This window comes from Amblyomma mixtum, chromosome 3, assembly GCF_055824585.1.
Source record: "Amblyomma mixtum isolate Tamu chromosome 3, ASM5582458v1, whole genome shotgun sequence".
NCBI classification, from domain to species: Eukaryota; Metazoa; Arthropoda; class Arachnida; order Ixodida; family Ixodidae; genus Amblyomma; species Amblyomma mixtum.
This window is the reverse complement of record NC_143014.1, coordinates 386,978,572-387,000,605: the sequence shown is the minus strand read 5'-3', so window position 1 is coordinate 387,000,605 and position 22,034 is coordinate 386,978,572. Positions and strand designations below refer to the sequence as shown.

The 22,034-nt window shown below is 49.9% G+C and overlaps 1 pseudogene; it reads right to left on the bottom strand.

Annotated features, from left to right (window-relative positions):
- Positions 1–6,346: 6,346 nt before the first annotated feature.
- On the bottom strand, positions 6,347–10,546 carry LOC149357105 (uncharacterized; annotated as a pseudogene).
- Positions 10,547–22,034: the final 11,488 nt, after the last annotated feature.

The window sequence follows — 22,034 nt, the reverse complement described above, 5'->3', positions numbered from 1 at the left end:
GGGCTGACATCGCACAGTACATGGGCCTCTAGAATTTGGGCTCCATCGAAATTCGGCCACGGCGGGTCGGGACCGAACCCGCGTCTTTCGGGTCAGCAGCCCGAAAGACGCGGATTCGATCCCGGCAGCGCCTTCCGGGCAGCTGACCCGAAAGCCGCGGGTTGAACAGAAGGGTTGTTGCTCACGATGTGAGTGCATGACACCGATACTATACACCTGCTAGAGGATAAGGCGGAACCAAACACCTGCGAAACGAAAGAAAAAAGCTCCGCAGGATTTAAGCAATATATATTTCACGTTTCTTTTTAGGGCCGCCAGATATTCATTCCCATCAATGCGACTGGCATGACCAATCAACTAAACGAGAATCTCGATTGGAAATCAAGATTTGGCGTCAAGGAGGTAATTCGCTCTGAAACATAACCGTAATGGCAGAACAGCCTCTTGACCACTTACGCGCACTTTATAACGGCATTTTGTGCTTCTAATCTTGGAGACAGCAAAAGTACATGCTTTTTTTTTTCGAACATTCATTCGTGTGAGTGCCATAAAATGACAAAAGTATTCCGAAATCTAACGGAAATAGTCACCCATCGACGCACTATGTCCGCTCACGTCGCGAATACCGATCACCATATCGCTGCCTCAGAAAAAAGACGTATGACGCCGCCACCATCGCTGGAATAACCGGGCCTTGTTTCTCACAGAAGCAGGTGTATCTGCAGGATGTGGACGGTGCGGCTAAACGGTGTTCCAGAGCATGTCAACCACAAGGCTGTACACATCAACGGCAAGGTCTACTCGTTCGACAGTTGCCACACGGCATGGAACTTGGTCCACGTCTTCATCTTCGACCCCGCGTCGCGCCGGTGGGATATGGTGCAGACGCAACTTCCCGACGCCTGGCCGATTATCATTTCCCTCTGCACAGTTGTAGCGTACGGCCACTGCGCGTATCTGTGGGGCGGCCCGAACAGGTGGCCAAGCGTACTTCGCTTCGACTCAAACACGATGACATTCAGCCGTCTGGAGGTGTCTGGTGAGGTGCCCTCATCGCTTTTCGGCAGCGGAGCTTGTGTTGTGGGTCACCACAAGTATATCTTCAGTGACTGGGATTCTTCGCCATATATGCGGGTCCTTGACTTGGATACCCGAGTATGGCATCGTGTGCCCACCACCGGAGAGACTCGGGTTATACGTGCCAGCCACACTGCGTCTGCCATCGGGACCCGCACGTATTTGCTCGGTGGCAGCCCAACAGACCGTTCCCTCATCCTATACTATTTTGAAACGACCACCTCTTCTTGGGTGCGCCCAGAGGTTCAAGGCGTCCCCCCTGTGTATCGGCGAGGACATTCAGCCTTCGTGTTCAACGAAGAGCTGTACATTTTCGGAGGGTACCGCGATGTGCTGAAGACCTTCTTAGCAGATATGCACAAGTACGACCCCGTGACATCGTGTTGGACCGAAGTGAAGCCATGTGGCTCACCACCATCTCCCAGGTACTGGCATGGGTGCTCAGTGATAGGTGAAAGAGTGTTTATCTTCGGCGGCTTTGGACCGGCACTCAACCAGTATGAGAGGCAGGTTGCCGAGGAGCGAAGTGCGCTGACGGATCTACACGTGTTGCACTTGGCACCGACACTGCAGAACCTGTGCTTACTTGCAGTGATTGATGCGCGGCTGGATCTACGCCCCTTACCACCTTTCATTAGAGAAAGGGTCTACGCTATCACTTCTCACCCATCGTAGTCGGTAGTAGATGCTGCATCTCAAGCAAACTGAGTGCCTGCGGTGAAGCCAGCTTGTTGTTACGGTGATGATGCAACTTCGGCGCAGCTGCTTGACACAGAAATAAGCACTTCTTTTACACGCAAAAAACGCCTTCCTTCAGTGCTCTATTTTCGCGCAAGCAAGAAAGCCGCCAGTGTTTTGTTTACACTCACGTCGCTCGGGGCCTCCTCGTTTTCGTAAATAATAAAGGGAACAAATTTTGTGAACGAAGAATTATTCACTGCAATCGATTCACCTTCAGCCTGGTGGTTTCTTCAAGCAAGTCACATTAACTCCACTTGGGCATGGCGCTCGTGATCAATTCTAGTTTGACGCGCAGCCCCTGCTGGTCATGGCTTTCAAAGCAGATGATAGATAGAGATATGCGACCGGTGGGCGGCGATTTCTGCTCTTATCCGGAAACAAGTTACGTCTTTTGCGATGACTTCAGGACGCATTTATAACTTATTTCCGTATGTCTACCCTCACTTTGACGCTGCATTAAATGTTCACTTATTTTACAGCCTACTAGACATATGGTCCTCTTTTCCCGATATGCATTCTAAATACAACCTACAAGCACACGATCGGTATCTGTCTTGAATCTGAGCCGATAGAATTCGTCAAAACTTGTGTAACTGATTGTATCAGGAGCAGATCGTATTAAAGGCAATCGACAGCATCCTGGCCAGTATTTAAAGCTTCTCGATAGCCTATTTACACTGGTGTGATGGCGCTCCAGCGCACCGCGCACGCCAGATACATTCTCGACGAGCCATCCCACGATGGTTTGGGTGGATGGTTGGGGAAATGTGTCTGTAGGTGACACCATCTTGAATATACAAAGTCGTTTTGCGCCATGACGCGCTTTAGCCACAGATTACCTTGCGCCGTGAAAATTCATCACCATCAACAGCAAAGGGAAGATGAGAGGATAAAACGTGATAGCCTCAGTGGATGGCCGAATGGGAAACAACGACCAACCGGAGTAAAGAGGCGGTGATGGAGGATTGAAACATTAGACGATAGGTGAAAATAAAAGCAAGGATGACAGGAAGGTAACAAAGAAAAGTGTCTATGGGTGAAAGGAATAAACAGAATTAAGGATTATAACACTGCCAGAAACGCCCTGGAAAAATCCTTTTGCTCGTAAAACAGAAAAAAATACAATCGGCAACTGCAGCGCTTCTGTTCCACTACCGAGCGGAAAGAGACTGAGAACAAAGAAGCGGTTGAGGTCATGCCCTACATTCATCGCGTTTCATGTAACGTCGAGGGGTCAGGATTGTTTTCTCTCCGCTGTGTAAACATCGCAGTATGTGCTCGTTTGGTGATTAATGTAAATAGTAGGCCGCAATGTACGAAGGAGCACGATAAGAAGTTCGCGAGTGTTTTTCAGGAGGTGCGCAGAAAGTTGCCCTCACTTCAAATAGGTTCTACATTGGACAGACTGGTATATGTTTAAATGAAGGGGCATGTGAACACAGGCTGCAAATCCAGAATAACCCAGGAGGCCATTTCAACAGCCGTCGTCAACAGCATAAGTGTGCAGTGCGAAGCACTGCACACATTATGCTGTTGACGACGGCTCCAAAGGCCAGCATATGAATGTCGAGTACGTACAGATGCCACGTGTATTTTGAAGCAATGTGCAGGTAAATAAAGGAATATGCTCCTGTGGTTGATTGGTTTAAATGTGACGAAGCTGTTTGCATTTCATGGCATAAGCCGAAATTTTATGAGCATTTTCCTGCATGTTCATTTTCGTTTCTGCGAGAAAAGAATGATCATGAGGTGTTTTAGGGAATAAAAAAATTGGCATAAGTATCACAAACCCTACGCGCCAGCTTAGTTCACAGTCGAAAGTTGCTGCAGGAAAGTGAGAGAGCTGATGATTTTCACAGCAGCAATATATTGCGCCGTTGTTTTGCCGCTGCGCTATTGTCACAGTTTTAAAAAGAATCTTGCTTAGATTATAATTTTTGAACACCTTCACGGTGAAGAAATTGTGCAGAGAAGCCAGGCCACTGTGTGCGCGTCTGCAACCTTGCTTGACTTATTTCGACGACACGTACTGACCCAATAGGTCAACAAGCCGATGCTTTTATGACTGCGCATATACATGGGAGCGTGAAATTTTTCATAAGACTTTGTATAATTCAGCTTGTTTCAAATGGCTACACCCTCGGTCATGAGCTTGGACGTAGTACTTTTTTTTCGTAGCATAATGAACGCCGCCTAGTGCTTGAACCTGCCTTTGTACAACGTGCATAGTCTTCCTTTGTAAATCAGAACGTTAGCGGATGGTAAGACAATATCTAGACAATAAGTGGGCAATCACATGCTTATAAGCGTTGAGTTGCAGATCTTCTATGCAGTGTTAAGTGGTGAACATTTTCAACCCTGCACTTATTCTTCGATCCTTTCAGAGAAAAATACAGAGCCCTGAAAGGCAGCCTTCAGACGTTTGCAATCTGGCAGTTTTACAATGAACTATGGTCCACAAAGAGCATTACTCTGAATCGATTTAAAGAAAGAATGTGCAGCTCGCGTTCTGATTCGACAACACATTTGTGAACACAAATGTCAACACATTGTCTACCTCCTCCGGCCGAATATCTGGATTCTCTCACTGAAGGTTCTTTGTTCTGGTTCCTTCTTACAAGAGCCCAGGGTTTTTTTTTAGCGCAGCGGCATCCACCCCTAGCCATTGCTGAAGGAAAATTTATGTTTATGGCCGCCCCTTAAATGACGCCTTAATTTCCCATGGTGAGGGATGAAATAATGCGTCTTTGGTCAGGACTGCTCGTCACGGGCGCAAGCGTGGAAGCCTATGCATTTTATGTATACGCTATATCCTTTGGTTTAGGTTTATTGCGGTTTAACGTCCCAAAGCAACTCAGGCTATGAGGGACGCCGTAGTGAAGGCCTCCGGAAATTTCGACCACCTGGTGTTCTTTAACGTGCACTGACATTGCACAGTACACGGGCCTCTAGAATTTCGCCTCCATCGAAATTCAGCCGCCGCGGCCGGGATCGAAGCCGCGTCTTTCGGGCCAGCAGCCGAGCGTCGTAACCACTCAGCCACCGAGGCAGGGTAAGCTATATCCTTTGTACGTCTACTAGTTTTTCCTGCTACTTTCTCTTCTTCTCAGATCACGAGAGTAAAAATTGCAGGGGACACATGCTCCTTCCTAAGCATATGAGGCGGTAGTGTTAATGGCCATATATACTGAATTTGTCAATCTGTACATTCATAGATTCCTGGGAGTTCCCATACCACTCCTGGGGCATCGGTGCAGCAGTTAAGCAATCCGCCGGTGCCCAGCGATGGCAGGTGCTGCCACCGGTGGGGCTTGTGAGATAGTAAGGAAGAATGGAGAAACATTTCTTGAAACAAATGAGAGAAATGATCTTGAGTTCGTGTGGGTGGCTTTCTCATTCCAGGACTCGAGTGGCCATGGCTGCTTGATGAATTCGCTGGACAAGCGCTTCTTTTCCCGCCAGGGTGTCGCCGGACAGGTGCACCTCCCAGAGCTCAAATGACGTGCTAGGCGTCTTTGAAGTGTTGTGGTTTGCGTCCGTACCCCCACGAGAAGCGGAAGAGTGTGGGACCTGTATCGGCGTAGCAGGGGCAGACGCCACAATATGTTAGGGGGTACATTTTGCTGTATCTGGGTAGGTTTGGAAATGTGTATAAGTCTGAGAGCTGGTGCTTCTTCAGTCTTCAGTGCTGAGCTTTTTGTGTGGGTGAGGATAAATACTGCGGGTAGCCGCAGGATCTCGAGGCGTGCGCCGTTATTGGGTGGCAAGGGCACGAAGGTAAAGGGTGGGGATTGACCGGACGATTAGTTTTGCCAACCTAATTCGGTTGCACGAAGGAGGAATCTACAAGTTAGCCAGCCCCATAGACTTCTATGTAGAGGGCCAGGAGATCCCAGAGAGCAACAAGACGAGTACTCTGAGTTTCTGGGTCCAGAGGAACCTGAAAGCATCCCACACCATTGAAACGCGGGCAACCTCTCGCACACACTGCCATGGCAGGCTGTTTGCTCACAATCCGATGGGCTGATTGTAATGACGTCACAAGTTCCCTTGGCCCAGATGGCCCTCCTAGGTTGCTTCTCTGGGAATTTTTCGTTCACGCCGCCGGCGGGAAATGACGCCAGGTCTTCCGCTTAACAGTATCCTTAACGCTATGACGTTAATATGGGTGACCCTCCCACACTTGCGGCTGTATACATATATGAAATGTGCACTGTCTCATCCAGGCGAGCTGCAGTGCGGACGCAAAACTGGTTCTGCAAAAAGGTGTGCTAACTTGGAATCCTTAGAAGGCATTGCAGCATTTAAAAAAATCAAAGTACGTAGCTATGTGTAAATCACGTGCCGGTACGAACTTTTTTGCGTACAATAGTAACATTTATTGACCGCATCTTCTGGGCTGAAATACCATCAGCGTAGTGGTCCTGGTCGTAGGAAAGAAACTTAAAGATGCGGTGATGCCGGCGACTGGGACCGTGGCGAGGTACCCGGGCACCTTTCGCGGTACCGTGTCGAAGGTCCGCGGGGCTCACCACTTGGCTCCGCGGGCAGCCGGACTTCGGTGATTCTTGTAGGAGGGGAGGCCGTTCGCGGACAGCCATTGTGTGATGAAGACCAGTCGTGACACGACGATGTAGCACGTGGCGGCGATCACCGCCAGGACGGCGAAGATGAGGCACGCCCGCGGCATGCTCACCGCGTCCCGCTGGACAGAGGGGAATCCGTCGTCCGGGTGGAAGGCCGCGGAGAACGGCGGGCTCATCTCCACTTCGGAGCGGCTCTCGTCGCAGCTCCGTTTCGTCCGCGGACTCCTCTGGCACCCCGTGGATAGCGGCCTCGGGGATGTTCCGGCCTTTCGCCGAACGACTCCTGTCATTCGCCGTCGGTGATGCAATTCGCACCGGGGTCCCCATTGATAGCAGACGGGACATGTGCGTCTTTCCAGGACCACTGAGGGCTTGTTCTCTGTGCGTGGATCGCGCGGCTTGCGCGCGGCATGAGCTGGCGCCGTCCTAATTGTCATTCACTTTCTCCGTCTAATATGAAAGCCGCGTTCTTTTTGTCGCGAGAAATGGACATTGCCAGAACAGATTTATCTTGTAGGAATTCTTCGTTGTTCGCACTATTTCTTCCTAAGATAACGCAAATTATAAAAGGAAGAACACATTTTGCAGAATAGTTGTATAGTGACTTGATATTCGGCGTCGGAGAAGACGACGAAGACGAGATTGGCATAGCGAGCAGACGCCAGAAAGAGAAAGTATTTTTTTAATGAAAGAAGAGTAGAAGGAAGGAACACATCGCAGCGCGTCTAGGGTACAAAGAAACAAACAAATATAAGAGTACTCATGGAAGGAAAAAACAAATGGACGGAAGATGCCTCTGTGGGCTTTCATTAGACGGAATTAGAATTTTACATGTACGGGGGAGAGAGAGAATTTTATTAAAGTTGACTTTGGCTTCGAAGGTAAAACTTTTATCTGGAATTGCCCAGCGCTGACTATAATCTCCAGCGCACGGCGGGCCAACAGAAGTTGGTGGCTGGGCAGCCAGTAGTCCCACGAGGCTCAGTGGATGGGCGGTTGGGGGATGCTCACCACACATTCCCAGACCATGTTGCAGGGAGTCTGCGAGCCTGCGCATAAGCTACAAGTTGTAGTTGTGTCGGCGGAGAGGCTGGCTCGTCGGTTCTGTGGCGTCGGCAAAATGTCTGTCTGTAGCTGCCGATACAGGACAGCTTCTTATCTCGAGAGTGAACGCTGAGGGGAGGGGGGAGGCGAGATACAGTGTGGTCGAACGCTTGTATTTCAAAGCAAATTTTTTAGCCATCTCATCGTTGTTTTCAAAAACCTGACTACCAAAAGCCTTTTCGGTGCCACGGCTCACTTCACAATCTTTCTGCGCACGAAAACAATTGTTCAGCACCCCCCTCTGATCAAGCTGAGAATTTCTAAAGCGGACCATGCAAAAAAGCTGTCACCGGCTCATGTCGATCCTCCATTTTAGGAGAAATTACCTTCACCTTCGTTGTCACCTCAGCTACGTCGCAGAAATCATCAGATACTCCAACTTCGAGAGCTGCGTGATCGTTGTCTTCAAAACCTTTCGACCTACTCAGATTGAGTAGCAATCAACGTCTACAGGGCCATCGTAGTCGAAGCAGATGAACCGCCTGTTGTCTTCCAACCCAGCGACCGGTTTTAGGCTTTCGTCGTTTGTTCGCGAGATGGGAATACATTTGTTAGCTACCTACAGGAGACCTATAATCAGGTGCTCGCTATTCTACCTGTCAGTTTCCCCTTACCCTTGTCCGAGTTTTGTACTTCTGAGTGGCGCAACAGATGAATAATACATTCGGACGGGCCGAATCGCAAGGGATTCTGAACACGAATTCGGCATCCACGATCATGAACTGAAAAGAAAAGTCATACTCGAGAAAATTCTACCAACTATCATTGTCCTCTCAACATTGGCACGCATATTTAAGTTAGGAAAGTGGTATAACACGAACGCAACCGTGCATGGGTTTTAAGACTGTAACATAGCCGCGGCCGATAGGCCACGGCAGGAACGGAACGAGCGTACACGCCTGGGAACGAGACAAGCGAAAACCAACGTTTATTGCAACAGAGGGTGATTATATAGTATTCCAGGGGAGAGGGGAAATGGAAAGGGGGGACATGGCGAGGTACAAAGAAAACTTCACGCTTGCGCAGTGTGTAGCCCGCACAATGACACAGCGGCCGATACAACACTTCTTCCTCCTAAAATCGGTCAACTGGTTTCCTCGTCCTCGTCGAGCGTCGTAAGGCTTGAGCGGGTTCGCTTGGCACTACCGCTCCGGATGACGGAAGTGCCGGAAATGCGCCGTCAGCGTGATGATCCCCAACTGCAGGCGGCAAAGTAGATCCTTCCAGTCTCATATCGAGCTGTGATGCGGATTCCTCTGGCCTGAATGTATCGCCGTCCGGTCGCGCGTCTTCCGCAGTGTCGGGTGACTGTGTTTCTGTAGCGCCGTCCGGGCGTGCCTCTTCCGCAATGTCGGGTGACTGCGTTTTTGCCTGCCGAAGACGTACCTGGTCCACGTGCCGCCGGACAATTGCTCCAGGTGTTTCTACTGTAACCATTCTGGTCCCAGAAGTAGATGTCACATGCCCTGGTATCCATTTGTCTCCTGTCCCATAGTTGCGAACGTGCACACGGCTCTTCAGTTGGGGCAGCCACTCCTGGTTGTCCAACGGTGCGTCTCCACTACCCTTCGGGAAACACGTATCCAGGCGCGCTCTAATCTGGTGTCCTAGAAGCATCTCTGATGGCGACTTGCCGCTCTTCTGGTGCGTCCTTCTGTAATTGAGCAGCATACGCATAAGTTTGTGCTCCAATTTGCCAGGCCTCAACTTCCGGAGACCATCTTTCACCGTTCGGACTGCTCTTTCGGCAGCCCCGTTAGATTGCGGGTGGAAGGGGGCGGTCCTAACGTGGGATATGTTGTTGTTCCCGACAAATGTAGCAAATTCACGACTAGTGAATTGTGTTCCGTTATCGGAAACGATCGTTCCTGGCACGCCAAATCGGCTGAATATGTCGCGCAAACAGTGGATTGTAGTTGTCGTGGTAGCGTGCTTCAGAGGGATTGCTTCTATCCACTTGGTGTGCGAATCGATTAGCACAAGCACCATCTTGCCTTCTATCGGTCCGGCAAAATCCACATGGATGCGCGACCACTTCTCAAACGTTTGTGGCCAGCTTGCTGGTGGAGCGGCTGGCGGCATGGGCAAATTGTCGATGCAATTCTTGCACTGAGCCGACATTTCCTCAATCTCTCGGTCAAGGCCTGGCCACCAAAACAACGATCGCGCAATGGATTTCATCGGCGAAGACCCTTGGTGGGTTTCATGCAGCAGCTGCAGCAATCGTTTCCGTGCACCGGCAGGTATAACCACTCGATGTCCCCAATAAATTAACCCATGTGCCAGGGACAACTCAAGTCGACGGTCAAAAAATACCGCCAGGCACTGCTCAAGGCCTTTAAAGCTTCTCGGCCAACCGTGTAGCACATAATATTTGACGCGATCTAGTGTCGAGTCGACAGCTGTGAGTTACTTCAGTTCTCGTGTCGTAACGGTGCCTTCGTCCAGGCTTTCCAAAGAAAAAACGTACTCTTGCGGCTCTTGGGGCTCCGTACTAGGACCGGGTGACTGCAGAGGAAGCCTGCTGAGGGCGTCCGAGTTCAGCAGTTGTCTTCCGGGAGTGTACTGAAGTTTGTACCGATATCCTCCGAGATAGAGTGCCCAACGCTGAATGCGGGCTGCAGCCATAGAGGGTGTCGGGCGGTCGGGTCTTAGCAATCCGAGGAGAGGCTGGTGATCTGTAACCAAGGTGAATTCACGTCCCAACAGATAGTCTCGGAATCTGGTGACCCCAAAAACTAGTGCCAGCGCCTCACGCTCCAGTTGCGAGTAATTCCGCTCGGCTTAGTAAGAGTCCTTGAACGGAATCCGATCGGTCTGTGGACGCTGCCTACTGTGTGAAACAGAACTGCGCCAATGCCGTGTGGCGAAGCGTCGCACTCTAGCTTCAGCTCCTTTAACGGGTCAAAATGGGCAAGCACTTCGGCATCCTTGAGGCACTTTTTGGCCTTGACGAACGCAGTTTCCTGGGGGTGGTTCCACTGCCATCGCGTATTCTTTTCCAGTAGCTGGTATAACGGGGACAACACGGTTGACATGTTCGGCAGAAACCTTGAATAAAATGTTATCATTCCGACGAACGAACGCAGCTCGCTCACGTTACGAGGGCTCGGTGCTTTCATGGTAGCTTCCACGTTCTTTTCCGTCGGGTGAAGACCGAGACGATCGATACGCTGTCCCAGATAAGTAACCGATGGCTGGCTGAAATTGCATTTGTCGTATCGCAGCTTTACGCCGTGCTCTCGAAATCGCTGCAAGACAGTTTTCAGCCGAGCTCCGTTGTCTGCCGCCTTTTCAGACACAAGCACGTCATCTAAGTATGCCTGAACTCCAGGAAGGCCCGCTAGAATGGAAGGCCCGCTAGAAATATAGCAGGAGCAGAGGAAATGCCGAACGGCAGCCTGTTGTAACAGAAGAGCCCTTGGTGCGTATTAATCACGCACAGCTTGCGTGAAGCTTCGTCTAGTGGCACCTGGTTGTAGGCGTCTTTCAGGTCGAGTGTACTAAAAACTTCACCACCGCTTAACGACGCGAACATGTCTTCAATCACCGGAAGGGGATACTGCTCAAGTGCACAAGCCTGATTCAAGGTGGCTTTAAAATCCCCGCAAATCCGCACTGTGCCATCTTTTTTAAGCACTGGTACTATGGGGGTCGCCCAGTCCGAATATTTTATGGGAGATATTATGCCTAGCGACACTAGCCGATCCAACTCTTTTGCCACTTTGTCGCGGAGCGCGTACGGAAGCGGTCTTGCCTTGCAAAACTTGCTAACTGCACCGTCCCTCAGCACCAAGCTGGCTGGGGGTCCCTTCATCAGGCCCAATTCCTCCGAGAATACATCCTCGTAGTTGCTCCGTAAGGCATTGATGCGGCTGATGGCTTCTCCCGCCACTGGCACTTCACCTCTACTGACTTGCAGTACCGGAACTCCAGCTCTATCCAGCAGGGTTAACAGGTCTCGTCCGCACAGGCTTGGTCCGTTGCAGTCTAGCACTATGAGTGTGCATTCAACTGACACACCTTGGTGCGCAACAACTAGCTGAAGCTCGCCTAACACAGGCAGCCTTCCAGCGTAGCACGAAAGTTTCAGATGTGAAGGCTTCAATTTTGGCCAGTGTTTGCAATGCTTATCGAAAACCTGTCGCGCTATGACGCATACTGGTGATCCTGTGTCTACTTCCATTGCCAGTTCTACACCGCCCCAATTGAATGTGCGGCGAAGTGGCGGCTCGAGACACTTCGTTCGCGCCGACAGCAAAGTCCAGATATGAGCATTTTCATAGCAATCTTCCGAAGTGGTTTCTTGCACTGTTAATGTTTGGCCATGAGGCGCAGGTGCAGCAGCCCCGAGTAGCTTGTCACGGCGATTGGGACACATTTTTGCGAGATGTCCACGTTGACCACAGTGATAACTACGCGATTTGGCCCAGCTGCAGCTGTTAGCGTCATGCTTCAAGCTTCCACATCTGCCGCACTGCCGACACGCTGCATTTCCGGCGCTTTGTCTCGGTGTTGACCGGCGTCGCGCTTGCATTTTCAGTAGTGGTGTTACTTCTGGAGAAATTTTTTGCGCATCGTTTTCCGCGGCTTCAGCAGCTATCGCTATCGCTTCGGCTTCGTCTAGTTTTAACTCTTTCTTTGCCAGGAGTTGTTTCCGTACTGCACCTGAGCGTACACCGCAGACAATTCTATCTCGGATCATCCTGTCAAGGCAACTGTCAAGACAAGACTCCAAAACCAGGTCCCTCAAACTAAAAGTCTTTATTCACACCCTGTTGATTTAGTTTGGATATTGAAATGATCTTTGATGTCCGAAATGTATTTCGTGACTAAAAGCACAGGCATTCCCCTGGTGGCTAGCAAGGATTTTACTCACCATCATGTTTGCTACCATTATGGATCAACTCTCAAATGCGACGGGGCACTGATTGGGCTATCTCCTCTGATAACACTAAGAAATTCATTAAATACGTGAGTGGTGTTCTTCAGTATGTTTCTCGTTTGAAACTTGCCGTTCTCTTGACTAAAATTTTAATATTGACGTAATGGCAACGGTAGGTTTCAAAAGAGAAATACTTTGAAGAACACCACTCACGTATTTAATGAATTTCTTGGTGCTATCGGAGGGGAAACGATTAGCTAACACGATCTGTGTCCCGTCGCATTTGACAGTTGCTTCATAGTAGTAGCAAACATTCGAAAACACAAGAAAAACTGCGCACATCAGATTAACTTTCGGTAGAACCGAAATAGGCGGCGTGCTGACTCACTTGTCGCAAGTTTTAATACCGTGAAACGCTTCTGTGACCACCCTTTGGGAAGATGGGAAGAAAAGGTCATGTTTTCAAATACAGGTTTGCAATAAACATTTTCTTACCCTCACCTTTGCCTCTAAATCTCTCGCAATGGTGTGCTAAATGGCCTCCTGGATTATTCTGGATTTGCAGCCTGTGTTCACATGCCCCTTCATTTAAACATATACCAGTCTGTCCAATGTAGAACCTGTCGGAAGTGAGGGGAACTTTCTGCGCAACTCCTGAAACGCACTCGCGAACTTCTTATCGTGCTCCTTCGTACACTGCGGCCTACTATTTACATTAATCACCAAACGAGCACATACTGCGATGTTTACACAGCGTAGAGAAAACAATCCTGACCCCTCGACGTTACATGAAACGCGATGAATGTAGGGCATGACCTCAACCGCTTCTTTGTTCTCAGTCTCTTTCCGCTCGGTAGTGGAACGGAAGCGCTGCAGTTGCTGATTGTATTTTTTTTCTTTTTTACGAGCAAAAGGATTTTTCCAGGGCGCTTCTGGCAGTGTTATAATCCTTAATTCGATTTTTTTCTTTCTCCCGTACACACGCTTTTTCTTGTTACCTTCCCGTCATACTTGCTTTTATTTTCTCCTACCGTCTAATGTTTCAATCCTTCATCATCGCCTCTTTACTCCAGTTGGTCGTTGTTTCCCATTCGGCCATCCACTGAGGCTATCACGTTTTATCCTCTCATCTTCCCTTTGCTGATGATGGTGATGAATTTTCACGGCGCAAGGTAATGTGTGGCTAAAGCGCGTCATGGCACAAAACGACTTTGTCTATTCAAGATGGTGTCACCTACAGACACATTTCCCCAACCATCCACCCAAACCATCGTGGGATGGCTCGTCGAGAATGTATGTGGCGTGCGCGGTGCGCTGAAGCGCCATCACACCAGTGTAAATAGGCTGTAGAGAAGCTTTAAATACTGGCCAGCATGCTGTCGATTGCCTTTAATACGATCTGCTCCTGATACAATCAGTTACACAAGCTTTGACGAATTCTATCGGCTCCGATTCAAGACAGATACTGATCGGGTGCTTGCAGGTTGTATTTAGAATGCATATCGGGAAAAGAGGACCATGACTAGCAGACTACAAAATCAGTGAACATTTAATGCAGCGACAATCTGAGGGCAGACATACGGAAATAAGTTATAACTGGTGTCCTGAAGTCGTCGCAAAAGAAGTGAGTTGTTTCCGGACAAGAGCTGAAATCGACGCCTACCACCACATATCTCTATCTACCATCTGCTTTGAAAAGGAAGACCAGCATTGGCTACGCGATAACCTAGAATTTATCACGAGCTTCAAGCTGATGTGGCGTTAATGCGACTGGCTTGAAGAAACCACCGGGCTGGAGGTGAATCGAGTTCAGTGAATAATTCTTTGTTCAGAAAATTTGTTCCCTTTATTATTTACGAAAACGAGGAAGCCCCGAGCGACGTGAATATAAAAAAAACACTAGCGACTTTCTTCCTTGCGCAAAAATAGATCACTGAAGGAAGGCGTTTTTTGCGTATAAGAGAAGTGCTTATTTCTGTGTCAAGCAGCTGCGCCGGACTTGGGTCTCACCGTACCAGCAAGATGGCTTCGCCGCAGGCACTGAATTTGCTTGAGATGCAGCATCTACTACCGACTACGATGGGTGAGAAGTGATAGCGTAGGCCATTTCTCTAATAAAAGGTGGTAAGGGACGTAGATCCAGCCGGGCATCAATCACTGCAAGTAAGCACATGTTCTGCAGTGTCGCTGCCAAGTGCAACACGTGGAGGTCGGTCAGCGCCCTTCGCTCCTCAGCAACCTGCCTCTCATCCTGGTTGGGTGCCGGCCCAAAGCCGCCGAAGGTAAACACTCTTTCACCCATCACTGAGCAGCCATGCCAGTACCTGGGAGATGGTGGAGAGCCACATGGCTTCACTTCGGTCCAACACGACGTCACGGGGTCGTACTTGTGCATATCTGCTAAGGTCTTCAGCACATCGCTGTACCCTCAGAAAATGTACAGCTCTTCGTTAAACACGAAGGCGGAATGTCCTCGCCGATACACAGGGGGGACGCCTTGAACCTCTGGGCGCAGCCAAGAAGAGGTGGTAGTTTCAAAATAGTATAGGATGAGGGAAGAGTCTGCTAGGCTGCCGCCGAACACATACATGCGGGTCTCGATGGCAGACGCAGTGTGGCTGGCACGTAGAAGCGGAGCCTCTCCGGTGGTGGGGACACGATGCCACACTCCGGTATCCAAGTCAGGGACCCGCATATATGGAAAAGAATCACAGGCACTGAAGATATACTTGCGGTGACCCACAACACAAGCTCCTCTGCCGAAAAGCGATGAGGGCACCTGACCAGACACCTCCAGACGGCTGAATGTCATCGTGTTTGAGTCGAAGCGAAGTACACTGGGCCACCTGTTCGGGCCGTCCCACAGATACGCGCAGTGACCGTACGCTACAACTGTGCACAGGGAAATGGTAATCGGCTAGGCGTCGGGAAGTTGCGTCTGCACCGGCGCGACGCGGGGTCGAAGATGAAGACGTGGACCAAGTTCCATGCCGTGTGGCAACTGTCGAACGAGTAGACCTTGCCGGTGATGCGTACAGCCCTGCGGGTGACATGCTCTGGAACGCCGATTAGCCGCACCGTCCACATCCTGCAGATACAGCTGCTTCTGTGAGAAACAAGGCCCGGTTATTCCAGCGATGGCGGTGGCATCATACGGCTATTTTCTGAAGCAGCGATATGGTGATCGGTATTCGCGGCATCGAAAGAGAAGTTTATTATGCGAAGCGTATTACTAGAGCTACACTACAGCCCGTCGAGCGCGGCGGTGGAGCTACCATTGACCTTCATTTGACCTTGATTGCATTACATTTGATTAGATTGGATTAGATTAGATTGGACTGGACTGGATTGGATTAGATTAGATTTGATTTGATTACATTAGAATAGATTACATTGGATTGGATTGGAGTGGAGTGGAATGAATTGGATTGGATGGGATTGGATTGGTTTGGATTGGATTGTATTCGATTGCATTTGATTGGATTGGAGTAGAGTGGATTGGATTGCAGTGGATTGAATTGGAATGGATTGCATTGGATTCGATGGGATTGGATTAGATTGCTTTGCATTGGATTGCATTGCATTGGAGTGGATTGAATTGGATTGGAATGGATTGCATTGGATTGGAATTGATTTGATGGGATTGGATTGGTTTGGATTGGAGTGCAGTGGAGGGAATTGGATTGGATTGGAATGGATTGGATAGGATGGGATTAGATTGGTTTGGATTGCATTGAATTGCATATGATTGGATTGGATTGGAGTGGAATGAATTGAATTTGATTGGAATGGATTTGGTTGGATGGGATTGGATTGCAGTGGATTGAATGGGATTGGACTGCAGTGGAGTTTAATGAATTGGATTGTATTGGAATGGATTGGATGGGATTGGATTGGTTTGGATTGGATTGCATTGGATTGGATTGCAGTGGAGCGGAGTGGATTGAATTGGATTGGAATGGAGTGGATTGCATTGGATTGGATGGGATTGGATTGAATTGGTTTGGATTGCATTGGATTGAATTGGATTGCATTGTATTAGTAATGCATCACCACAAGTCTAACCACAAGCACCACCACCAGCTACACTACGAGTTGTACCATGGTGTACGTACGGATATTGCTTTCGCAATTACCGGGCTTAAACCAAGCTAAGCCACATATTTTTTTTTTCGATGGCAACAAACATACAAAACAAAACAGTTGAACTCAAAGGTCTCATCATACAAGCACATGCGCAGTGCCGCTGCACTGAGCACGTCAGTAAGGCAGTAAGAAAGCCGGCACTCGACCACCGCGCAGGACGATGAAGTATGTCGACCATTTGCGCAAAAACTCAGCCTCGCTCATTGACACTGCGTCCACGCATGCTTGCTCAAAGAGGCGCGTGCGGAGGCGCTGCAACATTGGAAACATCGCTCTTTGCGGACGACCATTTAAGGAAGCCACTCCACGCGGCGTGAGCGGACATAGTGCGTCGACGGGTGACTATTTCCGTTAGATTTTGGAATACCTTTGTCATATTATGACACTCACACGAATGAATGAATACTTTGATTACTTTGTTCCGGTCGAGCGCGTCATCTAAAACTCTGTCAATGGAAGAGAGCAAAATCCGGCACAACACGGGCGCCACACACGATCCGATACATATGCCACTTTTTTGCACTTTTTTTTCAGCGCCCTGCAAGCTGAAAAGCCTGTGCCCTTGAGTGAATGGTGAGGAGAAAAATAAGGGATGCCTAACGAAGCACCAATTCAGATATATTGGTTGCAATGTTGGAATCATCTATGAGATACCCCTCAGTAGTGGAAGAGTGTATATTGGCCAATCTGGACGTTGTTCGAATAAGCGCTTGCGGGAACACGAAAGATGCCTTGAGCAGGGGACCGTAACAAACTTGGCTGTTCATTGTAGATCCTGTGATCGGGCAGGCACATGCGTGCCATTGCTAAAACATACTCGGGTTATCGGAAGAGGCGATGATGATGCCTCACGGGTGTTGACAGAGGCGTTCCACATCAGGAAGAAGGGATCTGTGCGCGTCAGCTGCCCCTCGGTGATACTCTAACGAGTACAAGTTTATAGATAGGGTTATCTTACGAAATGTGTGATCGACAGCGTCGCCTGGCATGTGCGCATGTACGCAGTGTATGGAATGTGAGCAGATTCTGTACTGGAACCAGTGTATAAAATGACTGTTTCATCTGGCAATAAAATTAGTTCAGAGTAGCGCTCCTTTCTGTCTGTGTTCTGTCCCCGTCCTTTCTTAGTCCTTTTGCGCTAAAAGCTTTTACATTACCAAGATGAACCAACTCGCCCAGCAGAACGCTTTACTGAACCTAGACTTCATCGCGAGCTTCAGGAAAAAGTGACGTTGTTGCGGTTCTCTTGGATCAACCACCAGGCTGGAATGGAATCAATTTCAGAGAATAGTTCTTCGTTCCGAAAATTTGTTCTTGGTAATATTTGAAAAGAAGTGCCGCCTCAGAGTTTCATGAAATAAACAAAACACTAGTGCCTTTCTTACTTCCGCGAAAATCGAGCACTGAAGGAAGGCGTTCATTTCGTATAAAAGAAGAGTTTATTGCTGTGTCAAGTAGCGGCGCCGAAGTTGTATTATCGCCGCACCCCCAAGCTGGCTTACGCCGAAGGCACCCCATTTGGTTGCCACGCCGCATCTACCATCGACTACGATGGGACGGAAGTGATAGCGTAGAACATTTCTTATATGAAGCTTGGCAAGGGGCGTAGATCCAGCCGTGCATCAATCACTGCAAGTAAGCACAGGTTCTGCAGCGCCGGTGCCAAGTGCACCACGTGGAGATCCGTCAGCGGCCTTCGCTCCTCAGCAACCTGCCACTCATCCTGGTTGGGTGCCGGCCCGAAGCCACCAAAGATAAACACTCTTTCACCCATCACTGAGCAGCCATGCCAGTACCTGGGAGATGGTGAGCCACATGGCTTCACATCGGTCCAGCACGACGTCACGGGGTCGTACTTGTGCGCATCTGCTAAGAAGGTCTTCAGCACATCGCTGTACCCTCCGAAAATGTACAGCTGTTCGTTGAACACGAAGGCTTAATGTCCTCGCCGATACACAGGGGGAACGCCTTGTACCTGCGGGCGCACCCAGGAACAGTTCGTCGTTTCAAAATAGTATAGGATGAGGGAAGAGTCTGCTAGGCTGCCGCCGAACACATACATGCGGGTCCCGATGGCAGACGCAGATTGGCAGGCATGTAGAACCGGAGCCTCTCCGCTGGTGGGGACACGATGGCACTCTAGGGTATCCAAGTCAAGGACCCGCATATGTGGCGAAGGATCCCAGTCACTGAAGATATACTTGGGGTGACCCACAACTCAAGCTGTGCTGCCGTACATCGATGAGGGCACTTCACCGGACACCGCCAGACGGCTGCGTGTCATCGTGTTTGTGTCGAAGCGATAAAGAACACTTGGAAATGGCCAGTTGGGCGGGCCGCCTCACAGATACGCGCAGTGGCCGTACGCTACAACTGTGGGGAGGGAAATGGTAATCGTCCCGCGGCGTCGGGAAGTTGCGTGTGCACCACATCCCACCGGTGCGATGCGGGGTCGAAGATGAACACGTGGACCAAGTTCAATGCCGGGTGGCAACTGGCGAACGAGTAGACCTTGCCGTTGATGCGTACAGCCATGCGGGTGACATGCTCTGGAATGCCGTTTAGCCGCACCGTCCACATCCTGCAGACACACCTGCTTCTGTAAGAAACAACGCCCGGTCATTCTAGCGATGGCGGTGGCATCATGCGGCTTTTTTCTGAAGTAGCAATATGGTGATCGGTATTCGTGGCGTGTGCAGACTTAGTGCGTCGACGGGTGACTATTTCCGTTAGATTTTTGAACATGTTTGTCATTTTATGACACTCACATGAATGAATCTTCGAAAAAGGACGTACTCTTGCAGTTACCAAGATTAAAAGCGCTAAAAGCCGTTATAAAGTGCGCATAAGTGGTCAGGAGGGCTCTTCTGCCATTACGGGTTTGTTTCAGAGCGAACTGCTTTTTTGACGCAACATGATATGTGCTTAACGCTTTGCAATCGAGAATTTTGTTTAGTTGATAGGTCATGCCAGTCGCATTGATAGGGATTAAATATATGGCGGCCTTAAGAAAAAACGTGAAATACATTTGCATAGTGCTTAAAAACTGCGCTAAAGGAAAGCCGTGTATTACCAAGCCTAGGCATCAATATGCTTCGCATCTGACTAGGCTTAACCTTAGCTAAGCCTCAGCCATATTTTTTCTTTCGTTTCACGCATGTTTTGTTGCTGCCTTATCGTCTAGCAGGTGCTTGGTATAGGTGTCATGCAGCTCTGGTCTATTCATATCGCGAGCAACAACCACTTTGTTCAACCTTGCCGCGATGGTGGAAATGTGGTGTGAATCGTTGGTATTTCGCCTTTTCATTTCCTGTTCTGGTAAGAAATGCCTAAGGGGCCTAGAAAGAGAAGTTTATTTTTTTTTCTGTGTTAACATAGAAAATACAAAATAAAACAGATGAACTTAATGCTCTGATCAATCAAGCATATGCGTAGTGACGCAGCACTGAGCAGGTCAGTAATGCAGTAAGAAAGCGGATACTCGACCGCCGCGCAGGACGATAAAGTATGTCGACCATTTGCGCAAGAACTCAGCCTCGCTCATTGAAAGAGCGTCCACGCATGCTTGTTCAAAGAGGCGCGTGCGGAGGCGCTGCAACATTGGGAACATTGTTCTTTGCGGACGCCCATTTAAGGATGCCACTCAGCGCTGCCGCCACAAAACGAACATGCCGACACACAAGAGCATATTTGTAAACACTTCGGGAAAACTAGTGCGCGCTTCCAGGCGGGTTAAAAACATGCGTGACACTAATGTTCAAAAGGTGCGCGCAACTACACACTCAAACATTGCGTGCTGCAAAGTTTCAAGGAGACCACACTGCGGGCATCGAACGGAGGGCGCCACGCCCCACGCCGCAAGGCGGTCTCTTGTGGGCAGGACCCGCCAGCCTCGCAGCCAGCCGAAGACCCTGAGATCTGCAAGAAGCGCACCTGAGGTCAGTTGGCGCCAGCGTGCCCGTCTCGTTTTCTGGAGTTGTTCGCGGGTCAGTGCAGCGACCGTTAGTGCTTCACACAGCCTGGAGGGCGAGGTTTCATCAACATCCAGATCGGGCACGCTGGCAGTCAACGACGCCAGTGTGCGACGCACGTTAACGAAAAATGCCGGCGGCTGCTCGGCTGTAGGGCCAACCACGTGTTGTGTAAAAAACACGTTACGTGCTGTACCCAGAAAGTATGTGAGCAGTGTTCTCCCGGGATAGTCTGGGTTGCGTACAAGATCTCGTACTCCTCGCAAGGCGAGCACATTGCACATGGTGCGGATGCAAGGTATACCAAACCCACCCATGTACGATGGAAGGCGCATAAACAGTCGTGACACAAGTTCGGTTTTGCCCGCCCAAACGAAAGAGCCACAGGTCGAGGTTAGCCTGCGAGCAAACGTGCGCGGTGGGTTTGCGACGCGGGCGACAAAAAAACATGCGGCTAGGATTGTGGACTTAACTACATAGCTGCGCTCTGCCATTGAAAGGCGGAAAGTTGACGCCACCGAGAGGCGTTTCTCAGCATTCGTGCGGAGGTTAGTCCAGGTTTCGCGGGCTACTTCCCCGCTGGCGAGGAATACTACTCCCAGGACTCTCACTCCCTGCACCCACTCCACCTCGCCCGCAAGGTTCGGTGTGAAGGTGCCAAACCTTAGTGTCTTGCTTTTTTCCCTTGTTCAATAGGGCCCCCGATATCTCGCTGTACTCGAGAAACAGCCGCGAAAAAGCGGCGTAGCTATCCTCGTCCTTCAGGAAAAGCGACACGTCGTCGGCGTAGGCCGAAACCTTGATTTGGCCCTGGCCAGGCAGAGGGAAGCCGCGTATGGATGGGCTGTCGTTAATGCGCCGGATGAGTGGATCCAGGCATAACACGAAGAATGTTGGGGAGAGAGGGCATCCTTGCCTTATGCCCCGGGTGACTGAGAAGGGAGCGCTCTGGTGGCCGTTTACGGAGAGACGAGCATTCAGGTCTGCGTAAAGTAAGCGCAGCCTGCTGACAATTTGCTGAGGGAATCCGAAGGCTTCAAGGACTCCGAACAGATACGATTGTTCCACCCGATCGAATGCTTTCGCCTGGTCAAGCGAAACAAAGCACCCGCTGAAGCCCGTCCTGCTGGCAAATGTGAACAGGTCTCTAGTGAGTGCCAATGCATCAAACACAGAGCGGTTAGGCACGCTGCTGGTTTGAGCCCGGTGTATTAGGTGAGGCAGGATCGTCCGCATTCTTGTGTTGAGTAAAGATGCGACTATTTTGTAGTCTGCGTTTAAGAGGCTTATGGGCCGCCATGCTTGCGGGTCGGAGGGGTCACCGCCCGCTTTCGGAATGAGTATGATGCGGCATTCGCGGAAAGAGTTTGGACGTAACCCATCCGCGAGGAAGCCGTTGACCATCTTCAGGAGCGCTCCTTGGATCTCGTAAAAAAACTTTGAATAAAAACTTGTTGGAATGCCGTCTGGACCAGGGGCAGAGGCTGCATTCATACTCTGCAGGATGGCGTGCAGCTCTTGGCT